This window comes from Saccostrea echinata, unplaced genomic scaffold (assembly GCF_033153115.1).
Source record: "Saccostrea echinata isolate AGI-Se365-2 ecotype Australia unplaced genomic scaffold, CSIRO_AGI_Sech_v1 ptg000009l, whole genome shotgun sequence".
Lineage (NCBI taxonomy): Eukaryota > Metazoa > Mollusca > Bivalvia > Ostreida > Ostreidae > Saccostrea > Saccostrea echinata.
In genome coordinates this window covers 35,550,225-35,576,519 of record NW_026889758.1, presented here as the reverse complement: position 1 = coordinate 35,576,519, position 26,295 = coordinate 35,550,225, and the positions used below count along the sequence as shown (strand labels likewise).

Sequence of the window (26,295 nt, the reverse complement as noted above, 5' to 3'; positions counted from 1 at the left end):
ATTTTATATTTCTAATTCAGAAAGACATAATAATACCTGCACTCCCACTGTTTAATTATAGGATAAAGTCATTCTATTTGACATATATATATATGTACTTGGCTTGAGATATATCCCACAGGTGATGCAGATTCAAATCTTGATTATGCAAGACTTATGTCAGTGCTTATAAATAATAAGATACTAATAGTATTTTACCCTCATATTTCAGCTGTAAATTGTAGGTCTTGCAGCATCTGAAACAAGATTGTTCATAAACATATATGTGCCCAAATGCAATATTTTGCAAATTTGGTCATTGTTAAGCTTTTAATAACTTGAAAATGAACCTCGGAGCCACTTTTTCACTTAAGTCTATTTTACACTGGAATACATCACAATTAAATTATTTTCTTGATACAAACAGCATCAGGAGAATTTGTACTTTTGAGAATTCGTAATTTAATACTTGGTTACAGGCTCTATATTTATAATATAGATGTTGTTGCAAGTTAAGTACAATTTCTGTTGTACAACCTGTAGCATCTATTTAAACTTACATAAACAAATACTTGCTGATTACAAGATCTCTTAGAAATCTCATGTTTCATTTGGTTTTCCAAGAGAGAATACAGTAATCAAATATTTAGTTTCTGTATCCCCAAGTATGGCTTTGCTGTTGTGTAATATCTTGACAAAATTCATCATTTTTCTAAACAAGGATGTGGGACAGTTGATCTATATTTCATAAAGTTATAATGCTGCTGTCACACTGGATATTGGAAAAGGGATTCAGGGAAAATTATTACATTACATAATGTGTTATGATATGCAACTATATAACAGATGTTTCATTCTGTGGGGCAGTAAATGATATAGTTCTTCCTCATATAATATTACAAACCAGCTGTTCCCAGCAAGATTTGAACCAGGATCTTTACAATTAAGCCTTTTCCAATGTATTTTTTAAAACTTTGCTGATTGTATCTCAAACTTATTGCTTTAGTCCTCTTACTTCAAGTAAAAAACGATAAAACATGAGTGTTTAGACATGGTTTATGCCTTAAACACCATTTAGTTCTTAATCCTAAGGGTATCTGCAAATGACAATAAATGAGTAGAAAAGCAGTTCACATGTCCACTTTATCTTCAAAAGAACTGAGAGTTGTTTGACAAAGTTTAAACAGAGAAGATAAACCTATATATACAAGGGACCTCTGGATTTTGAGTCTAATGCAGACTCAAGTGTATGGTCGGCAAACAGAAAGGCTAACATGAGTAGCCAGATTTTTCTTCAATGACAAATTTTGCACTTTCTAGTGTTGATCTTTCTCAAGATCATCAAATAAATTAGAATCTATCAATAATTAAGAGCTTTTTCATACTACACACAATGCCGCGTAATCCATACATGTTTTATAAGGGGTGTACAACATTAAATGTTCCCTATTGGGGACGTTTTGTATCCTCTATTGTGCCACTTCTTTACTTCAGTATCTTACACTGGAAATATATCACAATTAAATTATAGTCCTGATGCAAACAGTATAAGAGAATTAACTTGTTCTTTGGAAAATTCACAACTCAATACTTGCTTACTGTTGGGCAGTCTATTACAGAAGTAATAACCAAGTACAACTTCTCTTATAGACCCTAAAGCCATGTATTGAAACTGTCACAAAAAAATATTTTTAATTACAAGTTCTCCTGAAAAATGCACATTTCATATGCCAGGTTTTCCCAAGAGAACATGAAATCAAATATTTATAGCTACTATTTCCCCCAAGTTGACTTAACATGTGTACAAGTTCTCCAATGATGCAATTTTACAACAGAAACCATCATACGTATATCAAATACAAGAATTAAATACAGGATGATACGCAAAACTAAAATTTGGTTTAAATAGAGAAAAAAAATCATATACCATTTGAGTGAGTTTTTATTAGATGTGAGAATAATACACTGTGGGGTTTGAAGTCACTGGCCCCAATTCAAATTTTAGAAACAAAACAATTTTGTCTCAGAGCAAAAAAAGCACCCTGAAAGAGATAACGAACAACAGAAAATCAATAATACCACCCATTATTTCAATTTTCATTGCTAACAATCGGCTTAATTAATGAATGTATATGCATAAAAGTGTTGAATTATTCTGCATTTAATATTCACCCTAATTAGCATCCACAATAAATATTTTTTTTTTACCCTTTTTTCTAATTATTTTGTTAAAATCTAAAATCCAGGATGTAAGACTTGTCATTAGAGGCTTATTGAAGAATACTAATTGATGTTCAGCAGAGCTTTGTTAAGTCCAAATTTAAACCTATAGAGCAAATAGATTGGAATGACATATTGGTCTTTAAAATTAAAGATCTTTCAACATGAACTTTTCTTCCATATTAAATTTCACCTAAATTTGTAACAAGAATGACAATTGTAAATTTTGTAAATTTACATTTAGATGACTGCAAATTTATACAATCCCCAAAAGTGCTTTGACGTAGTCTGCAGATATATGTTTGAAAGAGTATTTGTCCATCTTAATTATCAATTAACAAAAAACTTTCTGTGTACTATGTAACACTTAGTGTCAAAATATGACTTAACAATGAAGTTTTATAATCACTATCAATTACATTCTAACTGACAAAATAACCCAAAAGCACGTGATATGGTCTACACAAAAATTGTGTATAAAGAAACACGTTAATAATTACCTTTCAAGTCAAATGATTATTAACTACATGAATTTAAAAATGATTTTTAGTATATTCTATTAGGAGCAAATTAAGAAATGATTGATGATCCGACCAAAACCTGTTACTAAATAAGAAATAATATACATTACCTAAGTTCTTAAGAAAAAAAAGTACAAATAAAATTTAATTGTTACTTAACAATTTATTTACAATCTATATCTGATCGCTGAATTGACATTTCCAAAAAATGCCCACACCCAGATTTAATTAAACATTTGTCAATATTTGCTGATTTAATATCTTATTTAGTTAAACTATGATCTAATTGAAAGTAAAGCTAAATAGAACGACTTTATTTCCTTAATTATTAACTGTCTATGTTATATACATGTACACATGAACAGGGTGTCCCAAACTTCCTTATAGCAATATCACTTTTAACTGAAATAGACAAGCCATTACCTAAATGAACTCAATGTTTTATTGTGATGCTACATTTTTATTGCTTTGAAACATATTTTTTGTAGGTTAATATATGAATCCACTAGACGGATTATTTTTCCTTTAGCTTTTAAAAATAAAATTCATGTTGTAATTATAATCACAATTTTCTCAAACTGTAAAACTTATGAAACCTAATTTAGCTGACACTATATAGATTTTTTGACCCAGTAATGCAGCTTATTTCTTCAATGCCTAAATGGGCATCATAAAGAAAGGTCACGGTCAATAACATTTCACCACGATTCAGAGTAGATGAATGTTTTATGGCAGTTGGAGGTTATCCAAATTAAGAAGATTTTTGAAGATTGCACATCCTTCCTGAGCATACATCTAACTATTTGGGGAACATAAAATTGACATCATTTCTGAAGAACTTAAGTATCAAAAAATAAATTAAAAAAAAACAACTGTTAAATGGTCAAAAAAAGTATTTTGTGTGTTGATGATAAGAATTCAAATGGTTTTACATTTCTTGGCAAATTATCCTCTACATACAGACCTATGTAAGAAGGAATTTCGGGGGGGGGGGGGGGGGGGGGGGGGTTACTGAAATTTTTGATAAGCAAAAAAAAAATTATAATAAGACGCCATTTTTGAGGGAATACAATGGTTTCTATTGTAAAGTATATAGTGGCAAAATTATTGAGGGGGCCACGCAACTGTAAATTAGCTTTGTTTTCTCTTCTAAGTTATCTTTCCACACTTGATGCTTTTTAGTTTTAATCTTGCAAATCAATTAAGGTACGCACGCTTAAAGTTATAAATCTGGAGACATTATTAAAAATAATTTTTCTATTTCTATGTGAACTGTCACACTCTCAATACATTAAATGACTTCTATTTGTCAGAGATTTTAATTTTGCCTCTAATTGAATATTTATATACTAAATATATAAATTATTAGTTCTGAAAGGATTAATTTTAATTAGATTGTTAGTTCTGGTGATCACTGTCTAATAATAAATATTTCAGAATTATCTTGATCATCCAACCCAATCAGACCCCTGGCTTAGATAATTTTGCCATTAAAGTACTTGAAAGTTTGCATGTTTCATGTGAAAAGAATGACATATTACTTGTTCTCATATATAGGTTCCTTGGGTAATCATTCATGAAAAAAAGTTATTGGCAGAACTTGAGAAAATTCCAAGTGCATTAATTAAAACTGGTACAAAAACAATAACATAATTAGACTTTAGAGTTGACGCTTAAAAATATTTACATAATTGTTCAACATAGTCATCCAATTATACTATTTTCAAAATGGGGTCCCAGAGCCAAAAAAAAAAAAAAAAAAAAATCTAACAAAACACGGTCATTCAATATAATAATGTGTCAAGTCCTGAGAAAATACCAATCGACGTCATTCACTAAAACAATTACAGGTCTTGCTCTCACACTTGTGGACGCCATACGACTTATACAAGTAGCAAAATATACAGAACCACTATCTATACACTTAGGAACACCAAATTCTCATTGAAAATTACTAATTATATGTATGAAATGAGCATTTCTTGAACCTCACCAAGAAGCGATTTGGCTGCTACGATACTTGTGTTGTAAGATGTTTTCCTGCATCACCAGACTCTCTGGAGCTTAGTCTAAGTACTAAATAAAACATCTATTGTCACCAGATGACGTGAAACTGAATGGACCTATAATGCTTGTTTTACAGGCAAATGACACAGTGACATGAAAATACATATATTTTCCTCCCCACAAAGTTGGATGGAGTTTAAAATAATCAGTTTATTTGCAAATAATTTTGTTCTGTTTAAAGGCAACATCTCAAAAAGTTACCGAGATATATGTAGTTCAATAAAATTTTGTAGAGAAATTAGACCAAGAAACAACTGAAATTAGAATGATATGAATATGGATAAATCAGTGAATCATTTAAATAAAAGAATTAATTAACAAATAATAGTATTTGCAGAGATATGCATTCCAGAAGTGACTACCTTTCATATTCTCTCATTCTAGACAAATGATGCTTTCTAACTTAAATCTGGCTCATCATCATTGGTTTACATCATAATTTGGACAAAATGATACATTTAGTTACCATTCTTTTAGCTGAAGACATGATTTCATTTCCAGCTTTATATATATATATATATATAAAACTAGTGAATATTCACTGCTTCTTGTACAATATATTAAATAAAGTGCAAGTTTGACAGATAAAAGAGAAAAATTATCAAATGTTAATTAGTACAACATACACTGTTTATCAATAATTAAACTTTTGGAAATCTAATGATGTAAAAGTACAGAGATACATGCACTTTAAGGGCTTAATTGTCATCTTTTAAACAACGGATCACAAAGTCTGGTGTCATCTTTGTTAAAAAAGAATTTGCAACTTTCATAACCTGGCGAAAAACATCTGAAGACTCTTATTAATAATGCTATTAAAACCAAACTATGAAGGAATAAGTGGTAATAGGTCATTGATTGGACTTGAAAATGAAAAAAAAAAACTTTATAATTAGTAAATCTACTGTGTACTGTACCAGTAATTTGTCTTGTCTTCCTAGAATCTTTTATTAAATTTGCCACAGATGCAGAGACATTGATACCTTTATTGCCTTTACCATTATGATAGTGAAAGAAAAGAAAAGAAGTGCCCTCTCTCCCTGCTTATTTCTACGGTATCTGTGTCCAACAACTGCAAATGCTTTTCAGTACCACATTCGCAAATATATTTAATCATCTATAAGACTGCTATTATTCATTAATTTGTAGGAATAATACTTCAATCAAACATTAATCCTAAATGAAATTCAATCACTAAGATGCAAATTATAAAACTCTTGATGTGGAGAGTATAAATTTTAAATATAGCTGAGTGAAATAAATAAAACTATAGATTTTATAAATATTGATTTGTGACTCCTCTTATTCATCAGGCTACATCTTCTTACTTAACTGTCTATATATTTAAATTTAGTTCAGATATCATGCTTTAACCCCTGTTTCCATAATTAACCACAATGGCAGGGGTTTTAACAATTATACAGTTGATTGAAGCAAATATATCATGATATACTGTGATATACTGAGAGTGTATCATGATACATATCGAGGTCTTTCACATTTCACATTTTTTTTTTTCTTTTTTTCTTTTTTTTTTTTTTTTTTACAAATTGTGTCTCTCCGTTCTGAAATGAGAAGCTATCTAACACAATGGGTAAAGGAAGAATCATGTAATTTCTTCAAGTATCAACATTTTACAAACTTGGAAACAATTAAAGTAAAAAAGAGCAATGATTACAAAAATCACCTTAATAAGGTTCGAATAAAAAGAAATAATGCAACGTGATCATGTTCTTATAGTAATACATGCATCTCCAGGCTAAAATTTTAATTTCATCAAAATTCTTTAGAAATGAATACAAAATACTGTTATGTTATGTATTGATATGCAACTATACATTTTCATGCTGCAATACATTTTTTTTATGTATTGCAGTATTACACCCCTATAAAATGGTCAAAGTTCTTAGAGGATAGTAAGGAAAAAGAACTATCATAGTTGCTCCCCCCCCCCCAACCTCTCCACAACCCCTTTTCCTTGACAAATAGATAAGCAAGAACCCCTTCTTATTTTTCCAAGCTAGTTACCAGGAGTATTTTCACTGGCTACCATGTAAAATATATACAAGTTCCAAGCCCTTTTATTGTCAATATGCTTAAAGTCATATATGGTGTATTTTTGATAAGTTCAGACTAACTAAAATTAAAAAGATCTTTCTATTTGTTTTATTACTTTATATAAAGATAGAACTTTCCTGTAAATTACACAATTTAAATCAATTGTGTTTCATAGCTGATATTAGAAATTTAAAACAATAACCGATTTATTTACCGACTCTGCATTTCAATATCAGACACAGTTTAAAGTCAATTAACTATAGAAACATGGGGTTATTCAAGTTCAAAAATCAGTGAAAAATCTAATTTGAACGTAAATAACAAATATCATGTTCATCTACACTCAATCTCTTATTTTTATTTTTTAGCTCAGATATGCCATATATAGCTTTAAAATAACTTAAATCAACTCATGACTCATTATCATTTGTAATAGTCGTCAACACAGGAATTATAAAAATAGTAGCATCAGCCGATATTGTGTGATTTAATATAATTCTCACAGGCAGGAAAAAGTACTTATGCCTTGTATATCACATTGATAAATACTTCCCTAATAGACGTATAGATCAAAGCAGTAAGAAAGTAGGTGAAGGGGCATAACTCTCACAATGACCTTTGTTGTAATTACAAACCACAATTGATATACAATGTATATCTTTTTGATTATACAATTTGTCAATTTTCCTATTCATATATTTAATTTCTTGATGATTACAAATACATGTATAAGGGAAAAACAAATACAATTTTATTAGAATACTCTATGGCATTCTATTACATGTAATTCTATCTTTCAAAGTATGGGACTTTTATACCTGATGGCAAAATCTAAGTGACTTCATATATCAAGATATTTATGTTTATATAAAATATATTTCTTAGTCATGTACATGTATGCTATATGAAAGGATCAAACTCTGTACTGGTTATAAATGGGCTCTCATTATCAAACACTTTGTCATGCACTACAGATCACAGGCTCATCCCATTCCAAACATTTCAATGAACACAAATTTAAATAAAATACATTTTAGAAAGATTATACCCAAAATAAGTATCATCTCCCCAAGATAAAGAGCTGCACCCAATAATGTAATGAAAGACATTCTGGCATTTGTTTTGAAGTCTATTGTTGCTTATTGACACATGCAAATGTTACAATACTGTTTCCTTTTAAATTACAAGGGTTTAAAGTCAACACCAGAGTTTACCATCAGATAATAGAGCTCCTCATCTTTCATCATTCTTTGAAAATAAAACCTTACAAAAAGTGGACATTGGTAATCAATATGACCCCCTATCATCATCATCGGGAAAAACCAGTGAGGTTTCTGATGGGTGGTGAATGTACTTGTACCACATTGTACCAATGGTTCCGTTTTCATCCATTATTTCTAGGTATTGATGGCAAGTGACCGAGAGAGTATGACATTTTTAAATCATTGGTCGTCAGTCTGGCTGGGTTAACCGAGTGCATAATATCTGATGCTATGAAGGGGATGATGGACTGGTGGATGGTCATAGTCCTCAATCTTTCTACCAATCAACATCCTCCCACTAGAAATTAAAACACATGCTCACCCAGCCAGTAATGAACCAAAACATGTCAGTCATACAAAACTACAGCTCAAAACAAAGGGGTTGGTATTATTTTGCTTACAATCATTTCATGTGGATCACCATAAAACAGAGAAAATTACACAGAGCTTAGTTGGTTCAGATCTCTATCTCTCTAGAACAGAGAAGAAAATATGTTAATTTGTTTTTCACTGGTAATTTCCATTCAAATGTTTTTAATTGATTTTAATCTAAGTTATTATGATTATAAACCTATGGAACACCTTCCTGACAGAAGCTGTGCCTAAGTCCTGATTTTGTCACATTTGATGTTTTCTGACATCAGTGACATGCCACCTGTGTAAAAATAAAATTTTTAGTTTCTTATCACTGGCTGGTACACCTCTGAAATCTAATAGTATAACACTTTATTCCTTTGTCTATATAATTACAATGTGATTCTGCATTATATACATTCTTACAAACAAACCTAAACACTATAGTTAACAGCCTGTACATGTACCATAACATCCATAGTACCAAGACATAAACATAAAACAGCTAAAACTTTTCCTAAATATTCTTCAAAATACTGTCTTTTAAAAGATTTAAGAGATGCATATTCTCTAAAACAGCAGATTTTTTTTATTTAATTGCCCATTTAACTACTTTTTCTGATTTTTTGAAAATTGTTTTCGAACAAAATGTTTTGCCTTGAGACACTCCTAATTGTGAGTACCAATGATATATTCTTTGTATATCTTTATGCAAACAAAGCACACCTTTTGACTTCACAGATCTTCAAACTGACCACTTTATTTTGTATGAAAACTGACAATGGCATTGCTGAAAACATTCAATATTCTATTTAATGTCAGATTCATTGTGCTTGATTAATATATACTACAACTTTTCAATCTCTCTTTTCAATGCCATGATTTATTTTGTTTACAAAATATTACTATGACAACATTTTAAACTCAACAGACAAAACTGTTGTATATATTTGTGCAATTATAATTATTAGATCAGGCCTTATTTTGTACTGGGTCTTGATTTTTGTGTTCCAATTCTAGTATGAATTGCAATTTGCAATGTACATTGTTATAAGTGCTGTTCAAATAAATTTTGCATATGTCTGTTAAGATCTTCATCGTCGGATACCCATGGGTGATCTCGTCTTTAACTCACTACCTTTGGGCAAACTCACTCAAAAACTGTTGTTAATATGCTTTGGACAAGATTTTCATCTTTTTACCTTGACCTTTGATAAAAACTAGAAATATGTCCATATGACAAAAATGTCTCACCTAGAGCTTATCAGTAATGCAACATGAAAATTTGTTGAATAGCTCTTCTCAATATGTATCAACATATGAAGTTTGATAAAAATATCTTGATTTGTTTCTTTTAAACTATGCTAAAAATAAATTTGAGGTCAAAGAAAAGGTCAAGGTCAAATGTAAAAGCAGTTAAAGTTTTGATAAAAAAAGATCTTGACTTTTTTTTTAAAACTATGCTAACAAAAATTTGAAGTTAAGGTCTAAGGAAAGGTCAAGGTAAAAAAAAATTTAATGAAGTTGAATAATTCTCATCAGTACCTATCAGGATATAAGGTTTGATAAAAATATCTTGAAAAGTTTCTTGGAGCTAAACAGTAAGTTCAAGGTCACAGAAAAGGTTAAGGTAAAAAAATACTGATGCACTTGAATAGCTCATCAATATGTATCAACATATGAAGATTGATATCTTAAATAGTTTCTTTGAAACTGAGCTAAACGCAAAGTGAAATAGTGAAATGGAAGGACAGACGGAAGGACAGACAGAAGTCATGGGGGGTATTGGTTCAAGGTCATTGCATACCCTCTATCCTCAAGCACCCTATGGGTTAAGTATGAGCCAGATTGGGCCAAGGGGAGAGAAAATATTCTCTGGTCAAGGAGGTGTTTTTTTTTTAAATTTGATCTTTGCCCAAGAAACTTGGTTCAAAGTCATTGCACACCTTTTACCCATGGGCACTCAGTGAAGTATGAGCCAGATTGGACCAAGGAGAGAAAAAAAATTATTAAGGGAAGTAATATCAGACCGACAGGTAGAAAGACTGATCACAAAAGGGCATCCACAGAGTGAAGCCTTAATAAAATCTTAAAGATTTCAAATGCTCAATAAAAGAATGTACCAATTTTGCTCAGGTCAAGGACATTTTCTACTATTACAACTGTATTTAGTTGAACAGTACTAAAAGTTGAGTATAATAATGGAGCATAAGCTTTTGTGTCTATGATTATTGCAATTTTGGTCTTATCATATGACAGCATCTTCCACATATCTGATATATTCAACAATTTTTCTTACGGATAAATACAGTTTTTAATTTTCTCTCTATCTAAATACATCAAAAACAGCAAAAAAATTACAAAGGAATGTTTTCGATTGAAAAATCAAAAACTTATTCAGTCATTATGCAATCACTTATGACAGTTGGAAGATATCTAATTCTCTTGCGATCTAAATCCCACGCTCTTGCCACCTTCACCATGTAAATCTCTCCAATGCAATCGGCACCCCTGTAAGCTCTTTCTGACAGAAACAATCTCTCCATGTCTGAATTACCTAGGTATAACATTCATTCTTCTGAACAATCGGACTAGTTTCGTGATATTCTGCTGCCAAAGATGCATTGAAAATTAACTGCAAAAGGTCAAAGAGTATTGTAATACCACACCCCACTGATTTTTGTATCTTGGGAGTACATGTTAATCATTATTTAAACTGCTGTCACATTCCTTGATATTTATACATAAAATAAGGTTATTGTTTTATGAAGGCCAAATACTTTTTTCCGTACATGAGGGTTCCCCAAATACTGAATTGAGAAACACAATTATTACTTTAGTCAATTATCCAACAATGAATGAAGATGCGACAGAGATGCTAGATATTAAACAATTAGACTTTTATAAATTCTTGATCTACCATCATTTTTATAGGCAAATACAGGGGCCAAACAATGGTGGCTTTTTCTTCCCACTGGATCTTTTGATAGACCTTTTATTAATTGATTCCTCCATATGTCATCCTTGGATTTTCCCAGGCTCTTCCTGATGTGGGAGAGTGTGATTCTCTCCACTAAACACGCTGAGAGTCATGTTGTTACCTTCAGAAAGCTGGACAATGGATTTTCTTAAACATAATAGGTAAGATAGAAGGAGATCTTTGTGGGGTGGAGCTGCATGACTGGGTTTGAAAAGATAATGGCTTTTGGCCACCTGCGGCACATTTGCACATTTTACATGTCTTTACATAAAATTCACCTATGGCCCCTTGGACCACAAAGCTGTGAAAAATGGTCAAAAAGTGTTTTTTTTGTCCTTTGTGGCCAGAGTGTGTTTGAACAGCAGGCCATGTCAAGGTTTTCAGCCACAAGTTAATTCAGAACACAGAATTGTTTATGAGCTAGAGTGTAGGATACAGAACAAAAATAGTTTCCCCGTTAGTCAAAATAGCAGTGAATTAGTAGTGCCGACCAAGAACAAAGAAACTTAGCAAAGTCATTAGTATACAGGAAGGTGAGACGGTCCTCTACGGAAGAGATAAACATTTGTCCACTTCACTGCAGAGCTATCCTGATGGGACCCTCTTCTAAGAAACATTTCCAATGCTGTATCCAATTAAGAGAAGTAAAATTATTACAATGACATGCTTAATTGCAGATATCAATGTGATTAGTAATATGTACTTCTTTTATCAACTGTTTGCATCAGGGAAACCTGTCACCAAAAGCTTTTGAATCTCTTTCCTGATGTGTTTCAAACTGTTCTCTAGTAAATCCACCCGAACACGTGATGGTTACCAATACAGGATTTATGCTGATAACAGCTACCACCTGCTATCTTATTATCAACTGGCCACAAAACAATGTCATTAGCCCTTCCATAATGCTCCAAATTAAAGAGGGCAATTTTGTGCTTTTTCTGATTTGATTCTTATCTCATTTAATCAGTGGTCCCTGTAGGAGAAAATGGCCACAATAATTGAAGACCCAACATGTCCATCTATCATTAGTCCTGGTTGATAACAATTGTCAGTTTTCTTGAAACACAACTGAATAAGATATTTAATGTGATAGTTTGTGGACAGTTCTTTATGAGTCAAAAGGAGAAAGTCGATAAATGTCTCATCTCTTTCATGTTTTCATTTATGAAAATAGCACTCCTGGATTTTTGAAAATAAAGCATCTTTAATGTAAATTGAGCAAATTGCCCATGAGCCACAGTACTCGCCTGTCTCAGTAATCCATCTCAGAAATAATGAAAATTAATTGAGCATGTCATTTTACCATTTTGCAGCAATGCATTTCTTTTTAATGTTGTTAAGCATAAATGTTAACTCTATCACTTTAGGCAGAAGTCTACCGCTTTTTTACTCCATCTCCCACCTACCGCTTTTATTCGTAAATCTACTCTTCTACAAAATACACAACATCCAGATTAGACATGTTTTGCTGTATTTCTGTATTTCAATTAGAGCACAAGCTCTGATTCAAAAGGTAACTGAAGTTTAATGTCACTTTTTAGAAAATTATAATTTTTGGAAGGGGGGGGGGGGGGATGTGTCGTCATCATATTTTTATTATTTGTAGAATGTACTCAAATAAACACAACATACTCAAATACAACAAATCTCTGTGGATTCAAGAACTTTGCATATTTCCCGAAGCCTGTTTCCCAACACAGGACTCTCAAAAAGAACTTTCTTAAAGACAACGAAAGCATCAATATTGAATGGAACACAGGGTAACAAACAATTAATTGGTTTCTAGGCAGGGCCATTTTAGGCAAAAAGTGCACACAACTCTTTGGATCTTTAGATGTAAGGAATTTTAACCTTTTCTTTTTTTACTTTTTCGCTCTGTGCTTCCTAGTGTGACCCCATCCAAATTTCTTTATTCTTTAAAAATCCTCTAATGAATGCAAACCACTTGAAGAAAATTCAATCTAACGAAGGGTGCTAAGTGTCAAGTTTGGTTAGAATTGAAACTATGGCACTAAAGAACAACTTGATAATATGTCAGACATGACAAGCAAACTTTGAGCAAGTGAGCTAAAAAGAATTCCTTTTTTGCTAATTAGTAAGGAAGCAGAAGGTGTCAGATTCAGGTGCACTTCTTATTTTTTTTAAGAAGGCAAAGAATAGTAATGTTACACATTTTATTATACAAACACATTTGTAGAGTTCCCACTAATACCAATGTGAATAAAATCAGAATTCATAATGCTCCTGCTCATGCTGGTAGAAATAGAAGATAGTCTTTAGACAGGCTGACTTCACTACAGAAGTTGACCAATTTTCCTGTTTCCCCCTCAAAAGGTTCAAACACTACTAATCCTTGACATCCAAAGCCAGAAGAAGAACAATAAATATCAAGGACTTGTCTACTTAAGGACAGACCCCATACCCCAACAATGATGCAATAACTCACTTTCAAGGACCCTTCATGGCAGACCATCTCCACTGCATGGGAAAGATGATCAGTGGAAAAACTTTTCCCTGGCAGATTTTCTGAAAAAAAAATATAGACCTCAGTAAATAATGTTAAAATGAGTTTTTATGGCCCTTATGTCAAGGTTAGTAAATCCACTGTCTTTTAAATCTTCTCCATTGCTAGTCAACATCCAAAGGAGCACAAGGGCAGGGGTTTTTACCTATTGAGTGTATAAAATGATTACACACTACATAAAAAGTAGACTTGGATAGTGAACAAATATTTCTTTTTTTTCAGTATTAATGACATACATACCTTTTTTTGTTTTAGCCAAAACTAATCTATAGGGTGGAGGTATAAATACCAAATTTACATGATATAATGTTTTAAATTTTGAATTTACCTTCAACTAGTAAAAATTTACAACTCATGTGAGTCTGTGCTGACATTATCGTTTTAGTCTTCAATGACATGCTTTGTCAGTAGGGTTTGGGACAAAGTTCATCTCTCCATTTTGTAAGTTATGACACATTTCAGTTGCTGCTATCTTAATGTCATCTGCTTCAAACTACATCTGATACCAAATTTTGTACATTAGTAATTTTATTTTCGATGCTCAATTTTTACATAAAACAAAAACAAAGCAAAATGGGAAAAAAGTTATACAAGGCAATTTAAAACTGAACATCAAGTTTGTACTCACTTAAAAATGACATATTTTTTACTTATTAGATATTTGTTTAAACCATTTGTCAAAAACATTTTAAAAACTTTACATACATGTACATCATGGTTAAGTATTGGAACCTTAAGGAATTTTTTTTTAAAAATAATTTGATTATCATGAAAAACGGTTAGCTACTGACAACATGTCAATGTACATATTATTCTATTCAAGTATGGTCAAATAAGCCCAATTTGCTTATATGAATAAAAACACTCCTAACTTTTTCCCATGCTAGAGAACTACTACAATTGAGCAACTAAATTAGCATAAATTGATGAGATGTTAGAGTTTCACTTTTCATTCCATTAGTCCTGACCACAATGTTGGATAATAGACCTCCAGTAGTTACAGGCAGCATTATTTGTATACAAAACTTGGGACAATAATGTTATAACCAGCTTGGGTCCCAACTTGACCACATAGTGCTAAATGGGTTTAGAGAGATCACCTCGTCTTGTGAATGGTATTTTAATGATTTTGACTTCCATCCAGCACTTGTTGAGTGACAAACAACTATGGCATAGTCATCAGGATACACTACAAAGTTTCATATGGAGAAGGGTCCATAAAATTAATGTTAGTAGAATCAGAGAGACATTTCCCCTGAAATAACAGTAATTCAATGGACGTCCTGTGTTTACGTGACACCAAACAGAGAAACTGTCCATTCATTCTTCTGTCAAACTTTTCACTGTCAAACACGGAATATTTCATTCAAATGCACTGGTAGATTCAATAGCTTAGCATGAAACCTTGTATTTAAAAAAATAGACAAGATCTGCTATTTAGTTATGTTAACAATAAACAAAACTTTTTAATGACATGCTATGAGAAAAATATTATGTAATGCCTAATAAAAAGCCTTCTTGTTGACTCTCTAAGTATTCAAGAGTGTATTTACGATTCAGATCAGTCTGAGTTATGTAATACAATTTACCCTTGGTCTGGAAATGAAAGAAGATAATCTGTAGATGACCTGACCATACAAAAATCAACTTCTTTACAAATCTAATAACTTGATTTAAAACATACTTTATGTAATATTCTAATTTTATTACTAGCACATTAAATTACTCAACAAAATGAAAAAAAAATCAATATCTTAAAACTTGAACTAATTTATCTGAAATATATTCAATACCTAAATTGATTTTGGTTGGCTTCTGATTCTAACTTTGACAAAATTCATTCTAATCAACACCTGTGCTTGCGAGGTTGTTTACTTCCTTTTGCATGGAATGACTGTGATCTCGTATTTCATCAACACCTTACAACTATTGTTAAAAATAGAATTCCACCTGATACCTGCAATTTTTCGTAACAATTTATGAAAATTTAAATACAGGTGTGTCATTGTATTCTGTGTCAATGTGACTATTACGCATCAGACTAAAGCAGGGATGAGATGGTTTGAAGTCAGGTCACAGTGTTTAAAATCTTAAAAAATACTCTGGAATTTTCCTTTAAATTTCATTTATTTTTGTTAAAAAGATTACCAAAGCTTACTAACAGATACATGGCTAAATAATATCAATAAAGGTTTATTAGAGTGGAAAATGAAACTACCCACAGCTGAAAAGATACACATGGTCTGTAGGGTTGTTCATGATGCTTAAAATCAGTCAAGATTTTATAATGGAAATGTTATTAGAAAAACCCATTTACTTCAATGTTGTTCCAACATCAATAGAACTATTTACCCTGCCTGTTTAATGACAAACAAATTATAAGCTGATGCTGTTCATATCAATTTTCCTATGTACTTAAGTTAAAACCAGTAAAGGAACTGAGAAAACCTACAGTAGATTTATTAGCAATAAAATCTGTGGCACTTCAACACTAAAACAATTATGTTTACAGTTCAATAGTTAGAATGCCGTACTATTCAATTAAAATACAATTTTGAATACTGTTACATATAACAGATCACCCAGATGTAATTAAATGCATTCACCCTTCTCTTACATAAGACAAGGTCAATCCTAAATCATCTACTATCTATTAAGATAGTAAAGAAATCCTGAAAGGGGCAATTAAAGCATATTTACAACCCCTTCATTGTGTGCTAATGGTCATTCAGAATCTGGACCCTTAGTGGCCCTATCATCAATGCCAGAGGCCACCTGGGGAAAAACCCTAAACCGTTATCAAGGCTATTCCTTGGAAAATTGTAACCTGCAGCTGAATTAATGAGAAATGTCATTCATTTACAAAGATGTGTTACTACTATGGAGAATTCTCACAGAGTATTTTAATTGAGTGAATAAGAGTTGTGGGATTTGATTGGAAGGTGAATCTGCCTGGCATCCAATAAAACAGCAGGTGACACTGCTCAATGTGTGGAATGAAAAGAGTTATCAGACAAGACCAGTTCACTCTTATAATATTCCAAGTTCGTTAATTGTAAAGAACTTATTTTTGATAGATAAGAATTGAAGTTCCACTGATTTTAGGGTTTCTACAGAAGGTGCCATAACCATGAATGCTAAAATTTTGTAGGGATTCAATTTATCTAACAGATAGATAATTCATAGCTAGATCAGTTTAAAAGCTCAAACAAAAAAAAATGTGTTTGGTCAGAAGTCAGTACTCGGACCTGAACTGCGTACATTCATATGCTTCAGGTTAATTCTACTTGATGCAGTTTATAGACTACCAATAGTATGATGCTCTTTTTAACAAAATCAATTACCAACACATGTATTAAATGTGTAAAACCACCATACAAGTACAAATACTTATGTTATCTTTTTTTGACATTCTTTCATTTTATGAGCATTGATAATAATCAACAAAATATGTTGTTTTCTTTCCTGATATATGTCAGGGCTGACTCACATATTTTATCATTTTAAGTACCAGTACTGTACGATTTCTATCATGTTTTTCTTCCTTAATTATTATGATCTATGAATTCAGACTTTATATCAACAACATCTTAAGTACTGGCTAATTTCTATGAAGTTCGTTACATCTTAAGTACTGGCTAATTTATATTAAGTTAGTTGCTAAAAAAAAATCATACTATTCATTCCTATGTTTTAATTAAGGTGTCACATAACTTGGTTTTTCTATATTTAAAGCCTTAAAAAAATTGTTTAAACAATTTAAATGTTATGAACCAAAACAAAATGAAATAAATGTATTCAGTGAGGTTATAATATTTAAGCCACTTCGAAAGCTCATGAAAGTTTGGTATATGTGGAATCAATAGCGTTCCATCTCACATTATAATGTAAACAATACTTTTGACATCACATGATTAACATGACTAAGAAAACCTTTATATTTTGTCATTATTTTTCATGTCCAACAAAAATATACATAAATAAAATCTACTGTTAATGTATGTAATACTGTAGAAGCTCAAATTTTCATGGGGATAAAATTTCATTGTTATCTAAAAAAGGTTTCGTTGGCATTAAATTTTGTTTTAAGAGTAACTCTATTCAATATATAGTCATATTAGAATTTCGTGTAGGATTTTATTTCGTTTATAATAACAACAAAATAAACAAAATTTTATCCCCAACGAATATTTCTGCCTTTACAGTAGTTATTTCCCAATATGTAAAGTTAGCTAGGCTTTCTATCACAGCTAATAGTTCTTTACAGCCCCATTTTAAAGTTTCCAAACACAAAAACAATCACATTAATCTGTTATCTATTTCATACTGAGGTGGCCTGGATTCAAACTCTCGACCTTCTACTTGGGAACCAAGTGGTCCATAACCCGCCATGTTATGTCTTCCCAGGATATTATCAATCACTACTAGTTAAAAATACACTTCATTTACTGTCACAAATGCAAGAAAACACTTCTGATATCACAAAGCAATTTAACAAAGAGGTCAAGGTCTTATGAATATTGTGTTATGAGTTTTTATGACCATATTTTTTTGATAAAATATAGGATTAACAAAAAAAACCAGAGTTGTAAGAGACACATATACATGTAAGAGATTCTCATCAATGTCGTTCATTTTCTGATCTCATTATTTGATTGCACTACTATAACTTAGCTTACGGATGTTTCACAGTCAGTTAAATTACCTAGCGCACTTTTAAATTGTATTAATTTGAGTCAGAATTCTAGATATCACTTAGCACTTATGCTCTAGAACATCAAAAATTCAAAAATTAAAAGAAAAAGGTTTGCCCTAAATAGTAAACTACTTTTGTGTCCTTACAAACTACATTTATTCAGACCCCCCGAAAGTCAACTCTTTTCTCACTATGGGCAAAAAGTGCATCTTTTAAATTTAGAAAAACTCAAGTAGTTTTGCTGCTAAAAATGGATATTCATTTATTGTATTTTGAGAAACCATGCTTTGATATCTGAATGAATACATTGAATTATTATTTTGTATTTCCACTCCTGTATTGACTCAACGTCTTTTTTTCCCCCAAAAGACAAGAATCGTGTTGTGCCGTTGGTGCATTCATTCCCAGCAAAAGATTGAAATCAAAGGCATTTACAATTAGTCACCTTTCAGTTGAAGCTGGTGATTAGAATTTCTAGAGAGCTGAAATTGTGATAAATTGAAACTATTGCACAAATAATCATCTTGAATGTAATCCACTCTCTTTTCTTAGAGCTCTCTGGGGATCCCTCAGTGGAGCCATTATCGCTCCATAGAAACCTAGAGCCAGCCTAAGAAATGGGTCTCCCAAACAATGCCTGACAAATTTCAAGTTTTTTCATTAATAAACTAAAGGATTAATGCTAACACCTGCATAATCAGATACTCCTAACATTCTTCAAAAATATTAGTTTGTCATTTATATTGTTCTCTTTTAGCATTTCCAGAGTTCCCATGCAGAGTGTGGCTTGTGAGGGAATTTGAGGATTTTGTTGACTCCATAAATCTTGAAATGGTGTGAAGTTTGGAAGATTAAAAGCATTTGGGGAAAGTAAACTAAAACTAATGCTTGTGTTTTATTGATTCCTTATAGTGACCTAAAGGTTATTATTCACTGTCAATAAGTGAATGATGACATTGACAATTTAATCACTTGATTCTCAATAACAGGAAATTATCTATTTGCTAAAACACTAACATCCCAATCCAAGACCCTCTTCAAAAACCATAAAACTTCATACATGCACTTATAAATACCGTCTTAAATTACAATCAGTTCTTTTTCATTGGCTTAAAATTTAGCACCCACAATTTAAAAAGAATCATTATGACTAAAAACATACAAGGTACGTACTATCTATTCTTAAACAGCTTGACAATATTATAAAAAAAAAAAAAAAAAACTTCCTTGTTTAACAAGATTTAAAATTTCAAAATGAGAAATCTATTGAATTCTACCCTCCAATACTTTGTGTCAGACACAGATCTTAAGTGACAACATCAATATTGACATCAGATATCAGAATAACAGTGAGTTACAGAGATTGTAGTATTTTTCATCACAGAGATCTGAATAAGCTAGTGGGCAAGATAAGTGGTTGGCCAGACTAGGTACAGGATGTAGCACTTGACTAAATGACCAATGTGGGTTCTACACAGAGGTGATACATGTCCCCCCACAAGTGCCCTTAATCCTCAGATAATTATTGAGGTCTCTAACCAACTCAAAGTGACCACTAAGTATCAAAGTTTTCTCCATTTATCTGCTACTTGTGGAAATGTAACAAGGACAAGTTCTATGAGATTAAGACCTTTAAAACCAAATTAGCAGGCATTAGGAAAAGTTGGGTAAATTTACTTTCCACTTTACCCATCTTTCACACTTTCTTTGAAGTTGAATCATGGTTCAAAGCAATATAATAAGGTACTACTTGCATATTTCTGAAAACTAGGTATCTTCTCAAACTTTGACCGAAAAATTTGCTTCTCAAACAACGTCCTGAAAAATCAAAGCTAAAATTTGAAACATGCTGTAACAATGGAGTGTGCCTGATCAATTCTCTTTGATTTTATGCTCCACACTATACATACATGTAGTCAGGTACTGAATACAGATTACATTGATTCTGAAATATTGAATTGGTCCACTTTCCTTCATTAAAACAAATGTAGAGCCAAGGTATCTTTTAAGTACATGATGTTATTGGCAGAAATATCAATCAACTAAAATATATAATTGCCTTCCAACTACAGCTGTTCTAAAAAAAAAAAAAAAAATATATATATATATATATATATATATATATATATATATATATATATATATATATATATATATATATATATATATTTATACATATATTATATATATATATATATATATATATATATATATATATATATATATATATATATATATATACCTCCTTAAAAAACAACATCACGATAAAAAATCTGAAACAGTATGTTCAATCAATACAATAAGATATGTATCACATGAAAAGTCCATAAATCAGGAGTTGAATTACTCCAAATTGAAAAAGAGGCCATTGGGCCACAATGCTCACCTGAATCACCTTGGCCGTGCTGCTCCCCACAAGATTGTTATGTCCCCTTATTGTGGTTCCATTCTAGCCTCAAGAGTTTATTACATAACTGAACTTGAATTCACATACAATGGGAATGCAATACTTTCTTATCAAAATGACTAATATGGCCTTGCTGCTCTGTAGAAGATTTTTTTTCCCCTGTATACATACACCATGTTAAATTTTATCCCCAATTTTAACCCTAGTCTAAATCCTTACCCCTGGGTCAACTAAATCCACAAAACATGGAAAATTGTTAGCATACAAATACATGTACCATTAAGTGTGGCCCTGCCCCGGTATTCTTATAAAATAAAAATTCATAAATTTCCTATATACTCCCATAAAAAAAATTTCTTTCTGAAAGGTTTTTCAGGCCATAATGTTTTACTTTATACATGATCAATGATGTTTATGCCTTAGGTTTCAAGTGGCACCACGAATGAAAATTGAACCTGGGCCTCCCAATTACAAAGCGAACACCTACCACTAGGCTACTGTGACCAGTTCAATTTTGATTATTTCTATCTTAAAAATAACTTCAGTTTAATGATTTAAACTAACAGAAAAACTCTTAATAATTGAAGACAATCGCATTCTTCACAACTGTACACAAAAAACCTGGGCTCAAGCTCGATTACTGTTTTTGTTTACATCTTGCTGGGTGTGTTTAATTTGTTAGCACTGCACAATCATTGATCGGTCTGAATGCTCTTACAACATGTCGGTCATGAAATTTTACAGAAATTTTTGAAGGATATAAACTTCAAAACTAAGTCTTAACCCTTTTAAGGGTCACTTCCATATTTCAAATATTAACAAGAGGCCCATGGGCCATGGTGCTCATCTGAGTAAATATGGCCCTTCTTGTTCATCAGCAGATTCTTTTTCCCATACTTTCCTACGTAAAACTTTGGTCACCAGTTGTAGCCCCACCCTATCCCCTGCAGTTATCATTTGAACAAACTTGAACCTACACTATTTGTGAATGCTTCCATATAAATATGAATAATAATGGCTTTCCTGTTCTTGAAAATTTTTTAAGGATTTTTCTTATGCATTCCCAATATCCATTGTGGCCCCAACAAACTTGAATCTACACTACCTGGGGATCCCTCCATATGATGTCTAAGCATGACTTTGCTGTTCTAGGGAAAATTTTCTTAAAGATTTTTTTCTTTTTTGTTCCTATGTAAAACTTTGACTGCTCATTGTGGACCCCCTTACACCCTACCAATGGGTGGTCATGATTTGAACAAGCTTGAATCTACACTGAGGATGTTTCTATTTAAATATGACTGATCTGCATGGCTTTACTGTTTTTGAGAACACAATTTTATAAAATTTTTCCAGTATACATATACCTATGTAAAATCTTTCAATGCCCCTAATGGCCCCACCCTATACAAGGGGGAGGGGGCATGATCTGAACAAACTTGAATCTACATTACCTGAGGATATTTCCATGAAAAAATGGCTAATCATGAGTTTGCTGTTCCTGGGAAAAAAGATTTTTTAAAGATTGTTCCATTTTTTTCCTATGTGATACTTTGATTACCTATTTTGGCCCCACCCTGCCCCTGGGAGTAATGATTTGAACAAACTTGAATGTACACTACCTGAGGATGTATCTATTTAAATATGACTGATCATGGCTTTGCTGTTCTTGAGAACAAAATTTTAAAAGATTTTTTCCTGTATATACCTATGTAAAAATTTGTTCACCCATGTGGCTCCACCATACCCCCGGGGTCCTGATTTGAATAAATCTGAATCAACACTTTCTCAGGAAGCTTTCAAATAAGTTTCATTTTTTTGGCCCAGTGGTTCTTAAGAAGAAGGGTTTTAAATGACCCTACCCAAATTTTTCTATTCTTTAATTATCTCCCCTTGGAAGAGGGTGTGGCCCTTCATTTGAACAAACTTGTATCCCCTTTACCCAAGGATACTCTGTGCCAAGTTTGGTTGAAATAGGCCCAATGGTTCCGGAGGAGAAGATGAAATTGTAAGAAGTTAAAGACAACACCGACAACAATGGAAACAACTATGATGGCAGACATGAGACAAATTTTGATCAGAAATGCTCACTTGAACCTTCGGCTCAGGTGAGCTAATAAAAACCCTTGGCCCAAGGATGCTCTGTGACAAATCTGATAAATAATGGCCAAAGGGTTTCTTGAGATATGGCTCAGAAGAACTTAAAATTTAATATCAAATATCAAACTTTAATATGTCTTATTCTTAGAAAAGCACTGTGCAGCATTTGCAGTATTAAGGCTTCATTTTAACAGAATATCAAGATTCTGAAATCTCATTTAATGTTATGAAAGGGATATATAAGCCATCTTGACATTTTTACCAGCTTTCTGTTCATAAATATTTAATGCACTTGGGACAAATTCTTGAGGCTTAAGATAAATCAGGAACAAATTTTAGGGTCAATTCCCTCATCATTCTCTGGGTGCTCCATTGTACATTCCAATTCTTTAAATATTTAAATTTGTGATTAAAATTCATATTCAAAGATATCTTGATCAAATCTTATGACAATGTCAACAGTATATGAAGAGTATAATATCTATTTACATAAAATGCACTTAAAATCATCATCCCGATTTACTGAACACTATGGAAAAGACCCAATATCAACAATCAAAATGAATCTCATTACCAATATCAAAAATAAATCAGGCTTCAAAACTCGTCAGTTCAGCTCATATTTCAAATACAAAATTGCACTTAATATGATAAATACAAAAGCCTATAGAATTCTTAAGGAGACACTTTTTTACAGAAAGTGCATTCATGATGTTTACAAAGATGACAGTTTTCCAGATAACCAATTTACCTCTATTTAGAACAGATAGTGGTATAATTCATGGTACTTTAAAAAGATTTTCAATGAACAGTAAAATGAGAGAATTTTTGTAATTAAGAGTAAAAACATTTTCCCCCTGAATAGTGACATAATGACATTGTATCTGAGCAGTAAGCATATGCAAAAATACGGAAGCAAGGTACTAAGTCTATTTGCTTTGTGAGGGTTACTAAAGCCAAAGACGATGATCTTCTCAGGCAAGGTAACTGTTATAACTTAATCAAACACTTGCGGTTTCTGCGGGATCAAGCAGAAATAAAGGATCAGCCATCGAGTAGTCCTGTCAGCCATTCAGGAACAATATTGACACATCATTCATAAATACAGTGCCGTAAATCAATATCGTAATCAATATCTGCTCAGTCAATAGGCTTAACGTAGCTCTCGTTTACTTTTTAAATTTGTAAAAAAGATTTTACTGTCTGTGACTTAAATCTTTGTAATTAATTTACCAACGTTAAGTAAACATCCGGCACTTGAGCATTGGGAGATAGCCTTGAGGGGTGGAACACAATTGTCATTGTCACTGACATGAGTTTGGTTAGAGAGTTCTTAATTTCTTTTTTGTCAATTTTAATCAAGATATCCCCTAAGTCTAAGAGGTTTCTAATCCATGATAACTGTCCTCCAACTTTCATTACCTTTAAAATAAGCATTCTTTTGCATGTATACAGAAGTATGTAATTAATTAAAAATGCCAAAAGCATCCAAAAAACATTAGCCAAAATTGTTTAAAAATGAAAAATGAATGATTCATCAAGACTTTCACATGCTCCTTTACAAATCCCTCTTCAGTTCCTCTTCAAAGGTGAAGTGCATGAAAATTGCACCCTGATATCCTGTTCAACAAAAGATATTGAAATGCAAAGAAGCAATTCTCTGTCACTTGGAGGTTCAACTATTTTTAGCTCAATCCGTTCCCAACCTTAGAGATTATGAAATGTTGTCATCAATACCATCATTCACCCCAACGCCAAAACCACCCAGATAATAATGTGAAGTAAGGAACTTAAAGATTTACCATCTATGTTCATGTTTGCTTAAATTTTCAAATTGGGAGACATTAGCCGATAATTCAGTCTCAACTCGACCATGTACAAGTGGAATCAAACAGGGAAATCTGCAGGTGTTAAGATTCAAATTGAGACCAAATAATGCACACCAAATCTAGAGGCGATGCATTGCATAATCACACCTTATTTGATTTCCTTCAGTGACCTTGTCATTTCCATCAAACTCATGAATGCCTTGTTCTCATCAAGTATCATTTTTGTGTTCTTCTAACATTGTTATTTGAACTTCATTTGGTTCTGTTTTGAAAAGATGCATCTCATCAGAATTATTTATCACTCAAACAGCAGAATGTACGACAACACCATTAACCAAGTTCTCAAGCCAAAAGTGTTCACAAGGTCACAGGAAGTATTATGTTAACAGAGTGACCTTGACCATCAACTAGTGCGCAGTTAAAAAAAGGATGTGTATAATGCAAAAGTTGTCGGTTTTATGAATAAAACTGCTTTGGGGATGAACAGGTAAAAAATCACATCCTGCCTGAACTCTGACCTCCTACATTAATCATACTGGAGTACACCTAAGGATCAAATTTCTATGCAGTTAGGCATATATGGCCAAAAATCTAATCTGCTGTCTAAGACTCAAGGAAATGTTTATTCAGTAACAGATACCATCAAGAGTCTTCTTGGCCAGAAAAGTAAGAAGATCTGTGTAATGCTAGATCTTGTGTGTTTCACTCAGTCAAATATTAGATCAGAGAATATTGGTTAACCAACGTGTAAACATGATCATATATCTATAGCTGTACATGTATGTAATAAAATATCATCATATATCCTGGGTAAATAGGATTAATTACCCCCTGTTTTTACAAATTTGATGATGTCAGTGAGAAAAACAGCTGGCAGCCTTTCATGCCATGAAGTTGATGTCACATTTGCTGACCTTCCGACAATGTTGCCAAAATGGCACTTTGCATGATGTGGTATGAAGCCAAAATTAATATCCCTCACCTAAAAAAAACGATAGTACAATGTATATCCATGTATATCATATATACAAAAGCAGTAGTACCAACAATACATACAAGAAAATGCACAATTTGCATTTACCTGTCGTTCAAAAACAAATTTGTAATTTTGGCAAGCAAAGGTAATTTGTTAGATAGTATCATTGTCTCTCAAACTGGTTTTCGAACAAATGGTATCACATAATCTTTCAACTTTAATTTTGAAGGAAGTAATCTACCTTTCAAATATATTACTTTATCTGAGTAATTACTCTAGTGCACAATAACAATTACAGTGTACTTGTGAAATTGTACTTCTTTTC

General features: G+C 32.1%; 1 long non-coding RNA gene across 2 annotated transcripts in view; it reads right to left on the bottom strand.

The window, feature by feature from the left end:
* LOC133182291 (uncharacterized) overlaps nt 1–26,295 on the bottom strand; it is an 83,272-nt gene that overhangs the window by 30,012 nt on the left and 26,965 nt on the right. For both annotated transcript variants that reach the window (XR_009720532.1, XR_009720531.1), the window contains exon 3: nt 13,888–13,967. This is a non-coding gene — a long non-coding RNA (uncharacterized LOC133182291). The remainder of the gene's footprint in view (nt 1–13,887; nt 13,968–26,295) is intronic.